General features: G+C 44.5%; 9 non-coding genes and 1 pseudogene across 9 annotated transcripts; all 10 read left to right on the plus strand.

Moving 5' to 3' along the window:
• Positions 1-854: 854 nt before the first annotated feature.
• Positions 855-969, plus strand: LOC120520495. The gene has a single exon (XR_005631851.1). It is a non-coding gene; the product is annotated as a U5 spliceosomal RNA (small nuclear RNA).
• Positions 970-2,320: 1,351 nt separating this feature from the next.
• On the plus strand, positions 2,321-2,423 carry LOC120520490 (annotated as a pseudogene).
• A 1,352-nt stretch (positions 2,424-3,775) lies between these two features.
• Positions 3,776-3,887, plus strand: LOC120520488. The gene has a single exon (XR_005631846.1). It is a non-coding gene; the product is annotated as a U5 spliceosomal RNA (small nuclear RNA).
• A 1,375-nt stretch (positions 3,888-5,262) lies between these two features.
• Positions 5,263-5,375, plus strand: LOC120520487. Its single transcript, XR_005631845.1, has one exon. It is a non-coding gene; the product is annotated as a U5 spliceosomal RNA (small nuclear RNA).
• A 1,375-nt stretch (positions 5,376-6,750) lies between these two features.
• On the plus strand, positions 6,751-6,866 carry LOC120520492. The gene has a single exon (XR_005631849.1). It is a non-coding gene; the product is annotated as a U5 spliceosomal RNA (small nuclear RNA).
• A 1,378-nt stretch (positions 6,867-8,244) lies between these two features.
• On the plus strand, positions 8,245-8,361 carry LOC120520485. The gene has a single exon (XR_005631843.1). It is a non-coding gene; the product is annotated as a U5 spliceosomal RNA (small nuclear RNA).
• A 1,382-nt stretch (positions 8,362-9,743) lies between these two features.
• On the plus strand, positions 9,744-9,858 carry LOC120520489. Its single transcript, XR_005631847.1, has one exon. It is a non-coding gene; the product is annotated as a U5 spliceosomal RNA (small nuclear RNA).
• A 1,384-nt stretch (positions 9,859-11,242) lies between these two features.
• LOC120520491 lies at positions 11,243-11,357 on the plus strand. The gene has a single exon (XR_005631848.1). It is a non-coding gene; the product is annotated as a U5 spliceosomal RNA (small nuclear RNA).
• A 1,380-nt stretch (positions 11,358-12,737) lies between these two features.
• On the plus strand, positions 12,738-12,852 carry LOC120520486. Its single transcript, XR_005631844.1, has one exon. It is a non-coding gene; the product is annotated as a U5 spliceosomal RNA (small nuclear RNA).
• A 1,385-nt stretch (positions 12,853-14,237) lies between these two features.
• LOC120520494 lies at positions 14,238-14,353 on the plus strand. The gene has a single exon (XR_005631850.1). It is a non-coding gene; the product is annotated as a U5 spliceosomal RNA (small nuclear RNA).
• The last annotated feature ends 205 nt before the right edge of the window (positions 14,354-14,558 follow it).

Below are 14,558 nucleotides of genomic sequence, written 5' to 3' on the forward strand. Positions count from 1 at the left end.
CTTTCACTTTCTTTGAGAAAATTTGCAATGGAAATTCAGTGCGTTAACCCGTGATTGCGCTGATTTCTGAATTCGGGAAATAATATTGTTTTCAATGTGTGACCTGAATGTAGCCATCGATACAAGGTTTAACTTGATCTCAAGGCTTGCCTCCCAAACACTGCACTTTTGCACTGACATAGCGATGCCACGTGCCTCAATCTGTAGAGTTTCGGGTGAAACAGGACATCCAAGTCCCAACCCACCTCTGAGATTTCGACTGATTCAATAATGAGGAGCCACCCAGTGTCTGCACACTATTAGGATTTCACTCGATAGATCACTTAACCCTTGAAGTCGATCGTGTGGTTCTCGTGCATCTAGTGGCCTGAAGTGACATGACGAGAACCCTATCGGCAAGCACGGTCTGGACATTGGTGTAAAAAGAATTAACCAGCTCTGGGCGTGTCTATTGTCTATTCCAGTTGTTCCTTTTGCGGCCCAAGGAAGCGGGAAAATCAGGAGAAGTGGAAATAGCGATGGATACCCAGGACAAGCTGACTTCTGTCTAGAGGCCTTGCAAGAATTCAGATGTTGATTAGCATAAGTGGCGTTTCTTTGTATCTCTGGGTGGTGGGCGGGAGTTTCTTGCCCTACCCATGATGCATTGCAGAGTGTGCACACTCAACATATTCAGTTCCATATAATCTAAATTCCTTTGGCTGCGACTGTTTTAATGCTTCTCTGGTGCTCCTCACCTAGTTGTCCTTTGGCGCTCACCTTCTACCTTCAGTTTTTGTAAGTCTGACAAGGTGTCGCATGTCAGCTGCGCAGGCCTCACTGGCCGTGTTCTCTTCTTCCTGGCCGCAACACACATGCTCTGGGTTCCCTTCATCCCGAATAAATCTTTAGCCTTTTACTAAAGATTTCCGTGGAAGGACCGTTAAAGAGTCTCAAAGAATTTTTGCACAGCCTGTTTCGTACAGGCTCTCTGAGCTTAGTTAAAAAGAAGTTGTGTCTTTCCTGTCTCTGTTCCCCCTGGTTTAACCGTACTGATGTTGCATGTAACTCTTAGGTAGGATTTCAGAGGGTTTGCGATGGTATCTGCTGTGAGTTTTTTTTCCGGGGTAATTCTTTGGGAGTTTTCAGGGCTCTCGCTCTTGTGTACGCACGCTCTGCATATTAAAGATAAGGAATCGAATTGCCTTGTGTGAGGAAGACATAAAGCTCGCTATCTAAGCACACAAGCAGATCTTTAGCTCGGGTCATATCTCTTACAAAACCATGCAGAAGATACCTTGGGATTCTGGAAAAACTTTCAGATGATGGCACAGCTACATACCTCAACAGTGGCAAGCACAGCATGGTATATGCTGAACCCAAATCTCCATTCTTCAGACTTTTAAACATGGTAACACTTCAAAAATCTTATCAGCGGGGTATCCGAGAAGGACTTTGTTATTCCTGGTTTGTAATTGTTTATTTTTGTCTTTCACTCTTCTTTGAGGAAGAATTTTCAAAATGGAAAAATGTGCATCAAAGGACATAGGCTTAAGTACCCGTTGATTGCTGCTGATTTCTGAATTCGTGAAATAATATTGTTTTCAATGTGTGACCTGAATGTAGCCATCGATACAAGGTTTAACTTGATCTCAGGCTTGCCTCCCAAACACTGCACTTTTGCACTGACAACGATGCCCGTGCCTCAATCTGTAGAGTTTCCGGGTGAAACAGGACATCAAGTCCCAACCCACCTCTGAGATTTCGACTGATTCAATAATGAGAGCCCACCAGTGTCTGCACACTATTGGGATTTCACTCGATAGATCACTTAACCCTTGAAGTCGATCGTGTGGTTCTGTGCATCTAGTGGCCTGAAGTGACATGGCAGAACCCTATCGGCAAAGCCGGTCTGGACATTGGTGTAAAGAAGAATTCACCAGCTCTGGCGTGTCTATTGTCTATTCAGTTGTTCCTTTTGCCCAAGGCAGGGAAAATCAGGAGAAGTGGAAATAGCGATGGATACCAGGACAAGCTGACTTCTGTCTAGAGCCTTGCAAGAATTCAGATGTTGATTAGCATAAGTGGCGTTTCTTTGTATCTCTGGGTGGTGGGCGGGAGTTTCTGCCCTACCATGATGCATTGCAGGTGTGCACACTCAACATATTCAGTTCCATATAATCTAAATTCCTTTGGCTGCGACTGTTTTAATGCTTCTCTGGTGCTCCTCACCTAGTTGTCCTTGGCTCACCTTCTACCTTCAGTTTTTGTAAGTCTGACAAGGTGTGCATGTCAGCTCGCAGGCCTCACTGGCGTGTTCTCTTCTTCCTAGCCAACACACATGCTCTGGGTTCCCTTCATCCCGAATAAATCTTTCGCCTTTTACTAAGATTTCCGTGGAGGACCGTAAAGTCTCAGAATTTTGACAGCCTGTTCTACAGGCTCTCTGAGCTGTTAAAAAGTTGTGTCTTTCTTCTGTTCCCCTGGTTTAACCACTGATGTTGCATGTAACTCTTGGTAGGATTTCAGAGGGTTTGCGATGGTATCTGCTGTGAGTTTTTCGGGTAATTCTTTGGGAGTTTTCAGGGCTCTACGCTCTTGTACGCAGCTCTGCATATTAAAGATAAGAATCGAATTGCCTGTGTGAGGAAGACATAAAGCTCGCTATCTAAGCACACAAGCAGATCTTTAGCTGCGGGTCATATCTCTTACAAAACCATGCAGAAGATACCTTGGGATTCTGGAAAACTTTCAGATGATGGCACAGCTACATACCTCAACAGTGGCAAGCACAGCATAGGTAATATGCTGAATCAAATCTCCCATTCTTCAGACTTTTAAACATGGGTAACACTTCAAAAATCTTATCAGCGGGAGTATCCGAGAAGGACTTTGTTATTCCTGGTTTGTAATTGTTTATTTTGTCTTTCACTCTTCTTTGAGGAAAATTTTGCAAAATGGAAAAATGTGCATCAAAGGACATGGCGTTAAGTACCCGTTGATTGCTGCTGATTTCTGAATTCGTGGAAATAATATTGTTTTCAATGTGTGACCTGAATGTAGCCATCGATACAAGGTTTAACTTGATCTCAAGGCTTGCCTCCCAAACACTGCACTTTTGCACTGACATAGCTGATGCCGTGCCTCAATCTGTAGAGTTTCCGGGTGAAACAGGACATCAAGTCCCAACCCACCTCTGAGATTTCGACTGATTCAATAATGAGGACCCACCCAGTGTCTGCACACTATTAGGATTTCACTCGATAGATCACTTAACCCTTGAAGTCGATCGTGTGGTTCTCGTGCATCTAGTGGCCTGAAGTGACATGGAGAACCCTATCGGCAAACACGGTCTGGACATTGGTGTAAAGAAGAATTCACCAGCTCTGGAGCGTGTCTATTGTCTATTCCCAGTTGTTCCCTTTTGCGGCCCAAGAGCGGAAAATCAGGAGAAGTGGAAATAGCGATGGATACCCAGGACAAGCTGACTTCTGTCTAGAGGCCTTGCAAGAATTCAGATGTTGATTAGCATAAGTGGCGTTTCTTTGTATCTCTGGGTGGTGGGGGGAGTTTCTTGCCCTACCCATGATGCATTGCAGAGTGTGCACACTCAACATATTCAGTTCCATATAATCTAAATTCCTTTGGCTGCGACTGTTTTAATGCTTCTCTGGTGCTCCTCACCTAGTTGTCCTTTGGCTCACCTTCTACCTTCAGTTTTTTGTAAGTCTGACAAGGTGTGCATGTCAGCTCGCAGAGCCTCACTGGCCGTGTTCTCTTCTTCCTGGCGCAACACATGCTCTGGGTTCCCTTCATCCCGAATAAATCTTTAGCCTTTTACTAAAGATTTCCGTGGAAGGACCGTTAAAGAGTCTCAAAATTTTGCACAGCCTGTTTCATTACAGGCTCTCTGAGCTAGTTAAAAGAAGTTGTGTCTTTCCTGTCTCTGTTCCCCCTGGTTTAACCGTACTGATGTTGCATGTAACTCTTAGGTAGGATTTCAGAGGGTTTGCGATGGTATCTGCTGTGAGTTTTTTTTCCGGGGTAATTCTTTGGGAGTTTTCAGGGCTCTCGCTCTTGTTGCTACGCTCTGCATATTAAAGATAAGGAATCGAATTGCCTTGTGTGAGGAAGACATAAAGCTCGCTATCTAAGCACACAAGCAGATCTTTAGCTGCGGTCATATCTCTTACAAAACCATGCAGAAGATACCTTGGGATTCTGGAAAAACTTTCAGATGATGGCACAGCTACATACCTCAACAGTGGCAAGCACAGCATAGGTAATATGCTGAATCCAAATCTCCCATTCTTCAGACTTTTAAACATGGGTAACACTTCAAAATCTTATCAGCGGGAGTATCCGAGAAGGACTTTGTTATTCCTGGTTTGTAATTGTTTATTTTTGTCTTTCACTCTTCTTTGAGGAAAATTTTGCAAAATGGAAAAATGTGCATCAAAGGACATGGCGTTAAGTACCCGTTGATTGCTGCTGATTTCTGAATTCCGTGGAAATAATATTGTTTTCAATGTGTGACCTGAATGTAGCCATCGATACAAGGTTTAACTTGATCTCCAAGGCTTGCCTCCCAAACACTGCACTTTTGCACTGACATAAGCGATGCCACGTGCCTCAATCTGTAGAGTTTCCGGGTGAAACAGGACATCAAGTCCCAACCCACCTCTGAGATTTCGACTGATTCAATAATGAGGAGCCCACCCAGTGTCTGCACACTATTAGGATTTCACTCGATGATCACTTAACCCTTGAAGTCGATCGTGTGGTTCTCGTGCATCTAGTGGCCTGAAGTGACATAGCGAGAACCCTATCGGCAAACGGTCTGGACATTGGTGTAAAGAAGAATTCACCAGCTCTGGACGTGTCTATTGTCTATTCCAGTTGTTCCTTTTGCGCCCAAGGAAGCGGGAAAATCAGGAGAAGTGGAAATAGCGATGGATACCCAGGACAAGCTGACTTCTGTCTAGAGGCCTTGCAAGAATTCAGATGTTGATTAGCATAAGTGGCGTTTCTTTGTATCTCTGGGTGGTGGGCGGGAGTTTCTTGCCCCTACCCATGATGCATTGCAGGTGTGCACACTCAACATATTCAGTTCCATATAATCTAAATTCCTTTGGCTGCGACTGTTTTAATGCTTCTCTGGTGCTCCTCACCTAGTTGTCCTTTGGCTCACCTTCTACCTTCAGTTTTTTGTAAGTCTGACAAGGTGTGCATGTCAGCTCGCAGGCCTCACTGGCCGTGTTCTCTTCTTCCTGGCCAACACACATGCTCTGGGTTCCTTCATCCCGAATAAATCTTTCGCCTTTTACTAAAGATTTCCGTGGAGAGGACCGTTAAAGAGTCTCAAGAATTTTGCACAGCCTGTTTCGTACAGGCTCTCTGAGCTTGTTAAAAAGAAGTTGTGTCTTTCCTGTCTCTGTTCCCCCTGGTTTAACCGTACTGATGTTGCATGTAACTCTTAGGTAGGATTTCAGAGGGTTTCGATGGTATCTGCTGTGATTTTTTTTCGGGTAATTCTTTGGGAGTTTTCAGGGCTCTCGCTCTTGTGTATGCGCTCTGCATATTAAAGATAAGGAATCGAATTGCCTTGTGTGAGGAAGACATAAAGCTCGCTATCTAAGCACACAAGCAGATCTTTAGCTGGGTCATATCTCTTACAAAACCATGCAGAAGATACCTTGGGATTCTGGAAAAACTTTCAGATGATGGCACAGCTACATACCTCAACAGTGGCAAGCACAGCATAGGTAATATGCTGAATCCAAATCTCCCATTCTTCAGACTTTTAAACATGGGTAACACTTCAAAAATCTTATCAGCGGGGAGTATCCGAGAAGGACTTTGTTATTCCTGGTTTGTAATTGTTTATTTTTTCTTTCACTCTTCTTTGAGGAAAATTTTGCAAAATGGAAAAATGTGCATCAAAGGACATGGCGTTAAGTACCCGTTGATTGCTGCTGATTTCTGAATTCCGTGGAAATAATATTGTTTTCAATGTGTGACCTGAATGTAGCCATCGATACAAGGTTTAACTTGATCTCCAAGGCTTGCCTCCCAAACACTGCACTTTTGCACTGACATACGCGATGCCACGTGCCTCAATCTGTAGAGTTTCCGGGTGAAACAGGACATCCAAGTCCCAACCCACCTCTGAGATTTCGACTGATTCAATAATGAGGAGCCCACCCAGTGTCTGCACACTATTAGGATTTCACTCGATAGATCACTTAACCCTTGAAGTCGATCGTGTGGTTCTCGTGCATCTAGTGGCCTGAAGTGACATGGCGAGAACCCTATCGGCAAGCACGGTCTGGACATTGGTGTAAGAAGAATTCACCAGCTCTGGGCGTGTCTATTGTCTATTCCCAGTTGTTCCCTTTTGCCCAAGGAAGCGGGAAAATCAGGAGAAGTGGAAATAGCGATGGATACCAGGACAAGCTGACTTCTGTCTAGAGGCCTTGCAAGAATTCAGATGTTGATTAGCATAAGTGGCGTTTCTTTGTATCTCTGGGTGGTGGGCGGGAGTTTCTTGCCCTACCCATGATGCATTGCAGAGTGTGCACACTCAACATATTCAGTTCCATATAATCTAAATTCCTTTGGCTGCGACTGTTTTAATGCTTCTCTGGTGCTCCTCACCTAGTTGTCCTTTGGCTCACCTTCTACCTTCAGTTTTTGTAAGTCTGACAAGGTGTCGCATGTCAGCTGCTGAGGCCTCACTGGCCGTGTTCTCTTCTTCCTGGCCCAACACACATGCTCTGGGTTCCCTTCATCCCGAATAAATCTTTCGCCTTTTACTAAAGATTTCCGTGGAAGGACCGTTAAAGAGTCTCAAAGAATTTTTGCACAGCCTGTTTCAGTACAGGCTCTCTGAGCTTGGTTAAAAAAAGAAGTTGTGTCTTTCCTGTCTCTGTTCCCCCTGGTTTAACCGTACTGATGTTGCATGTAACTCTTAGGTAGGATTTCAGAGGGTTTCGGATGGTATCTGCTGTGAGTTTTTTCGGGTAATTCTTTGGGAGTTTTCAGGGCTCTCGCTCTTTGTGCACGCTCTGCATATTAAAGATAAGGAATCGAATTGCCTTGTGTGAGGAAGACATAAAGCTCGCTATCTAAGCACACAAGCAGATCTTTAGCTGCGGGTCATATCTCTTACAAAACCATGCAGAAGATACCTTGGGATTCTGGAAAAACTTTCAGATGATGGCACAGCTACATACCTCAACAGTGGCAAGCACAGCATAGGTAATATGCTGAATCAAATCTCCCATTCTTCAGACTTTTAAACATGGGTAACACTTCAAAAATCTTATCAGCGGGAGTATCCGGAAGGACTTTGTTATTCCTGGTTTGTAATTGTTTATTTTTGTCTTTCACTCTTCTTTGAGGAAAATTTTGCAAAATGGAAAAATGTGCATCAAAGGACATGGCGTTAAGTACCCGTTGATTGCTGCTGATTTCTGAATTCCGTGGAAATAATATTGTTTTCAATGTGTGACCTGAATGTAGCCATCGATACAAGGTTTAACTTGATCTCCAAGGCTTGCCTCCCAAACACTGCACTTTTGCACTGACATAGCGCATGCCACGTGCCTCAATCTGTAGAGTTTCCCGGGGGAAACAGGACATCCAAGTCCCAACCCACCTCTGAGATTTCGACTGATTCAATAATGAGGAGCCCACCCAGTGTCTGCACACTATTAGGATTTCCTCGATAGATCACTTAACCCTTGAAGTCGATCGTGTGGTTCTCGTGCATCTAGTGGCCTGAAGTGACATGACGAGAACCCTATCGGCAAGCACGGTCTGGACATTGGTGTAAAGAAGAATTCACCAGCTCTGGACGTGTCTATTGTCTATTCCAGTTGTTCCCTTTTGCGGCCCAAGGAAGCGGGAAAATCAGGAGAAGTGGAAATAGCGATGGATACCCAGGACAAGCTGACTTCTGTCTAGAGGCCTTGCAAGAATTCAGATGTTGATTAGCATAAGTGGCGTTTCTTTGTATCTCTGGGTGGTGGGCGGGAGTTTCTTGCCCTACCCATGATGCATTGCAGAGTGTGCACACTCAACATATTCAGTTCCATATAATCTAAATTCCTTTGGCTGCACTGTTTTAATGCTTCTCTGGTGCTCCTCACCTAGTTGTCCTTTGCGCTCACCTTCTACCTTCAGTTTTTGTAAGTCTGACAAGGTGTCGATGTCAGCTGCGCAGGCCTCACTGGCGTGTTCTCTTCTTCCTGGCCAACACACATGCTCTGGGTTCCCTTCATCCCGAATAAATCTTTCGCCTTTTACTAAAGATTTCCGTGGAGAGGACCGTTAAAGAGTCTCAAAGAATTTTTGCACAGCCTGTTTCAGTACAGGCTCTCTGAGCTTGGTTAAAAAGAAGTTGTGTCTTTCCTGTCTCTGTTCCCCTGGTTTAACCGTACTGATGTTGCATGTAACTCTTAGGTAGGATTTCAGAGGGTTTGCGATGGTATCTGCTGTGAGTTTTTTTTCCGGGGTAATTCTTTGGGAGTTTTCAGGGCTCTCGCTCTTGTTAGCGCGCTCTGCATATTAAAGATAAGGAATCGAATTGCCTTGTGTGAGGAAGACATAAAGCTCGCTATCTAAGCACACAAGCAGATCTTTAGCTCTGGGTCATATCTCTTACAAAACCATGCAGAAGATACCTTGGGATTCTGGAAAAACTTTCAGATGATGGCACAGCTACATACCTCAACAGTGGCAAGCACAGCATAGGTAATATGCTGAATCCAAATCTCCCATTCTTCAGACTTTTAAACATGGGTAACACTTCAAAAATCTTATCAGCGGGGAGTATCCGAGAAGGACTTTGTTATTCCTGGTTTGTAATTGTTTATTTTTGTCTTTCACTCTTCTTTGAGGAAAATTTTGCAAAATGGAAAAATGTGCATCAAAGGACATGGCGTTAAGTCCCCGTTGATTGCTGCTGATTTCTGAATTCCGTGGAAATAATATTGTTTTCAATGTGTGACCTGAATGTAGCCATCGATACAAGGTTTAACTTGATCTCCAAGGCTTGCCTCCCAAACACTGCACTTTTGCACTGACATAGCGATGCCACGTGCCTCAATCTGTAGAGTTTCCGGGTGAAACAGGACATCCAAGTCCCAACCCACCTCTGAGATTTCGACTGATTCAATAATGAGGAGCCCACCCAGTGTCTGCACACTATTAGGATTTCACTCGATAGATCACTTAACCCTTGAAGTCGATCGTGTGGTTCTCGTGCATCTAGTGGCCTGAAGTGACATGGCGAGAACCCTATCGGCAAGCACGGTCTGGACATTGGTGTAAGAAGAATTCACCAGCTCTGGGCGTGTCTATTGTCTATTCCAGTTGTTCCCTTTTGCGGCCCAAGGAAGCGGGAAAATCAGGAGAAGTGGAAATAGCGATGGATACCCAGGACAAGCTGACTTCTGTCTAGAGGCCTTGCAAGAATTCAGATGTTGATTAGCATAAGTGGCGTTTCTTTGTATCTCTGGGTGGTGGGCGGGAGTTTCTTGCCCCTACCCATGATGCTGCAGAGTGTGCACACTCAACATATTCAGTTCCATATAATCTAAATTCCTTTGGCTGCGACTGTTTTAATGCTTCTCTGGTGCTCCTCACCTAGTTGTCCTTTGGCGCTCACCTTCTACCTTCAGTTTTTTTGTAAGTCTGACAAGGTGTCCATGTCAGCTGCAGGCCTCACTGGCCGTGTTCTCTTCTTCCTGGCACAACACATGCTCTGGGTTCCCTTCATCCCGAATAAATCTTTCGCTTTTACTAAAGATTTCCGTGGAAGGACCGTTAAAGAGTCTCAAAGAATTTTTGCACAGCCTGTTTCAGTACAGGCTCTCTGAGCTTGGTTAAAAAGAAGTTGTGTCTTTCCTGTCTCTGTTCCCCCTGGTTTAACCGTACTGATGTTGCATGTAACTCTTAGGTAGGATTTCAGAGGGTTTGCGATGGTATCTGCTGTGAGTTTTTTTTCCGGGGTAATTCTTTGGGAGTTTTCAGGGCTCTCGCTCTTGTGTACCAGCGCTCTGCATATTAAAGATAAGGAATCGAATTGCCTTGTGTGAGGAAGACATAAAGCTCGCTATCTAAGCACACAAGCAGATCTTTAGCTGCGGGTCATATCTCTTACAAAACCATGCAGAAGATACCTTGGGATTCTGGAAAAACTTTCAGATGATGGCACAGCTACATACCTCAACAGTGGCAAGCACAGCATAGGTAATATGCTGAATCCAAATCTCCCATTCTTCAGACTTTTAAACATGGGTAACACTTCAAAAATCTTATCAGCGGGGAGTATCCGAGAAGGACTTTGTTATTCCTGGTTTGTAATTGTTTATTTTTGTCTTTCACTCTTCTTTGAGGAAAATTTTGCAAAATGGAAAAATGTGCATCAAAGGACATGGCGTTAAGTACCCGTTGATTGCTGCTGATTTCTGAATTCCGTGGAAATAATATTGTTTTCAATGTGTGACCTGAATGTAGCCATCGATACAAGGTTTAACTTGATCTCCAAGGCTTGCCTCCCAAACACTGCACTTTTGCACTGACATACGCGATGCCACGTGCCTCAATCTGTAGAGTTTCGGGTGAAACAGGACATCAAGTCCCAACCCACCTCTGAGATTTCGACTGATTCAATAATGAGGGGCCCACCCAGTGTCTGCACACTATTAGGATTTCACTCGATAGATCACTTAACCCTTGAAGTCAATCGTGTGGTTCTCGTGCATCTAGTGGCCTGAAGTGACATGCGAGAACCCTATCGCAAGCAACGGTCTGGACATTGGTGTAAAGAAATTCACCAGCTCTGGACGTGTCTATTGTCTATTCCAGTTGTTCCCTTTGCGGCCCAAGGAAGCGGGAAAATCAGGAGAAGTGGAAATAGCGATGGATACCCAGGACAAGCTGACTTCTGTCTAGAGGCCTTGCAAGAATTCAGATGTTGATTAGCATAAGTGGCGTTTCTTTGTATCTCTGGGTGGTGGGGGAGTTTCTTGCCCTACCCATGATGCATTGCAGAGTGTGCACACTCAACATATTCAGTTCCATATAATCTAAATTCCTTTGGCTGCGACTGTTTTAATGCTTCTCTGGTGCTCCTCACCTAGTTGTACTTTGCGCTCACCTTCTACCTTCAGTTTTTTGTAAGTCTGACAAGGTGTCGCATGTCAGCTGCGCAGAGCCTCACTGGCCGTGTTCTCTTCTTCCTGGCGCAACACACATGCTCTGGGTTCCCTTCATCCCGAATAAATCTTTCGCCTTTTACTAAAGATTTCCGTGGAGAGGACCGTTAAAGAGTCTCAAAGAATTTTGCACAGCCTGTTTCAGTACAGGCTCTCTGAGCTGGTTAAAAAGAAGTTGTGTCTTTCCTGTCTCTGTTCCCCTGGTTTAACCGTACTGATGTTGCATGTAACTCTTAGGTAGGATTTCAGAGGGTTTGCGATGGTATCTGCTGTGAGTTTTTTCGGGGTAATTCTTTGGGAGTTTTCAGGGCTCTCGCTCTTGTGTACCATCGCTCTGCATATTAAAGATAAGGAATCGAATTGCCTTGTGTGAGGAAGACATAAAGCTCGCTATCTAAGCACACAAGCAGATCTTTAGCTGCGGGTCATATCTCTTACAAAACCATGCAGAAGATACCTTGGGATTCTGGAAAACTTTCAGATGATGGCACAGCTACATACCTCAACAGTGGCAAGCACAGCATAGGTAATATGCTGAATCCAAATCTCCCATTCTTCAGACTTTTAAACATGGGTAACACTTCAAAAATCTTATCAGCGGGAGTATCCGAGAAGGACTTTGTTATTCCTGGTTTGTAATTGTTTATTTTGTCTTTCACTCTTCTTTGAGGAAAATTTTGCAAAATGGAAAATGTGCATCAAAGGACATGGCGTTAAGTACCCGTTGATTGCTGCTGATTTCTGAATTCGTGGAAATAATATTGTTTTCAATGTGTGACCTGAATGTAGCCATCGATACAAGGTTTAACTTGATCTCCAAGGCTTGCCTCCCAAACACTGCACTTTTGCACTGACATAAGCGATGCCACGTGCCTCAATCTGTAGAGTTTCCGGGTGAAACAGGACATCCCAAGTCCCAACCCACCTCTGAGATTTCGACTGATTCAATAATAGGAGCCCACCCAGTGTCTGCACACTATTAGGATTTCACTCGATAGATCACTTAACCCTTGAAGTCGATCGTGTGGTTCTCGTGCATCTAGTGGCCTGAGTGACATGCGAGAACCCTATCGGCAAGCACGGTCTGGACATTGGTGTAAAGAAGAATTCACCAGCTCTGGGCGTGTCTATTGTCTATTCCAGTTGTTCCCTTTTGCGGCCCAAGAGCGGGAAAATCAGGAGAAGTGGAAATAGCGATGGATACCAGGACAAGCTGACTTCTGTCTAGAGGCCTTGCAAGAATTCAGATGTTGATTAGCATAAGTGGCGTTTCTTTGTATCTCTGGGTGGTGGGCGGGAGTTTCTTGCCCCTACCCATGATGCATTGCAGAGTGTGCACACTCAACATATTCAGTTCCATATAATCTAAATTCCTTTGGCTGCGACTGTTTTAATGCTTCTCTGGTGCTCCTCACCTAGTTGTCCTTTGGCGCTCACCTTCTACCTTCAGTTTTTTTGTAAGTCTGACAAGGTGTCGCATGTCAGCTGCCTGAGGCCTCACTGGCCGTGTTCTCTTCTTCCTGGCCAACACACATGCTCTGGGTTCCCTTCATCCCGAATAAATCTTTCGCCTTTTACTAAAGATTTCCGTGGAGGACCGTTAAAGAGTCTCAAAGAATTTTTGCACAGCCTGTTTCATGTACAGGCTCTCTGAGCTTGTTAAAAAAGAAGTTGTGTCTTTCCTGTCTCTGTTCCCCCTGGTTTAACCGTACTGATGTTGCATGTAACTCTTAGGTAGGATTTCAGAGGGTTTGCGATGGTATCTGCTGTGAGTTTTTTCGGGTAATTCTTTGGGAGTTTTCAGGGCTCTCGCTCTTGTGTACGCATCGCTCTGCATATTAAAGATAAGGAATCGAATTGCCTTGTGTGAGGAAGACATAAAGCTCGCTATCTAAGCACACAAGCAGATCTTTAGCTGCGGTCATATCTCTTACAAAACCATGCAGAAGATACCTTGGGATTCTGGAAAAACTTTCAGATGATGGCACAGCTACATACCTCAACAGTGGCAAGCACAGCATAGGTAATATGCTGAATCCAAATCTCCCATTCTTCAGACTTTTAAACATGGGTAACACTTCAAAAATCTTATCAGCGGGGAGTATCCGAGAAGGACTTTGTTATTCCTGGTTTGTAATTGTTTATTTTGTCTTTCACTCTTCTTTGAGGAAAATTTTGCAAAATGGAAAAATGTGCATCAAAGGACATGGCGTTAAGTACCCGTTGATTGCTGCTGATTTCTGAATTCCGTGGAAATAATATTGTTTTCAATGTGTGACCTGAATGTAGCCATCGATACAAGGTTTAACTTGATCTCCAAGGCTTGCCTCCCAAACACTGCACTTTTGCACTGACATAAGCGATGCCACGTGCCTCAATCTGTAGAGTTTCGGGTGAAACAGGACATCCAAGTCCCAACCCACCTCTGAGATTTCGACTGATTCAATAATGAGGAGCCCACCCAGTGTCTGCACACTATTAGGATTTCACTTCGATAGATCACTTAACCCTTGAAGTCGATCGTGTGGTTCTCGTGCATCTAGTGGCCTGAAGTGACATGGCGAGAACCCTATCGGCAAGCACCGGTCTGGACATTGGTGTAAAAAAGAATTCACCAGCTCTGGACGTGTCTATTGTCTATTCCAGTTGTTCCCTTTGCGGCCCAAGAGCGGGAAAATCAGGAGAAGTGGAAATAGCGATGGATACCCAGGACAAGCTGACTTCTGTCTAGAGGCCTTGCAAGAATTCAGATGTTGATTAGCATAAGTGGCGTTTCTTTGTATCTCTGGGTGGTGGGCGGGGAGTTTCTTGCCCCTACCCATGATGCATTGCAGAGTGTGCACACTCAACATATTCAGTTCCATATAATCTAAATTCCTTTGGCTGCGACTGTTTTAATGCTTCTCTGGTGCTCCTCACCTAGTTGTCCTTTGGCTCACCTTCTACCTTCAGTTTTTTGTAAGTCTGACAAGGTGTCGCATGTCAGCTGCAGAGCCTCACTGGCCGTGTTCTCTTCTTCCTGGCCTAACACACATGCTCTGGGTTCCCTTCATCCCGAATAAATCTTTCGCCTTTTACTAAAGATTTCCGTGGAAGGACCGTTAAAGAGTCTCAAAGAATTTTTGCACAGCCTGTTTCAGTACAGGCTCTCTGAGCTGTTAAAAAGAAGTTGTGTCTTTCCTGTCTCTGTTCCCCCTGGTTTAACCGTACTGATGTTGCATGTAACTCTTAGGTAGGATTTCAGAGGGTTTGCGATGGTATCTGCTGTGAGTTTTCGGTATTCTTTGGGAGTTTCAGGGCTCGCTCTTTATGCTCTGCATATTAAGATGAGAGGGCTCTGTTGCAGCGCATAAT

Source organism: Polypterus senegalus, unplaced genomic scaffold (genome assembly GCF_016835505.1).
Source record: "Polypterus senegalus isolate Bchr_013 unplaced genomic scaffold, ASM1683550v1 scaffold_7824, whole genome shotgun sequence".
NCBI lineage: Eukaryota > Metazoa > Chordata > Cladistia > Polypteriformes > Polypteridae > Polypterus > Polypterus senegalus.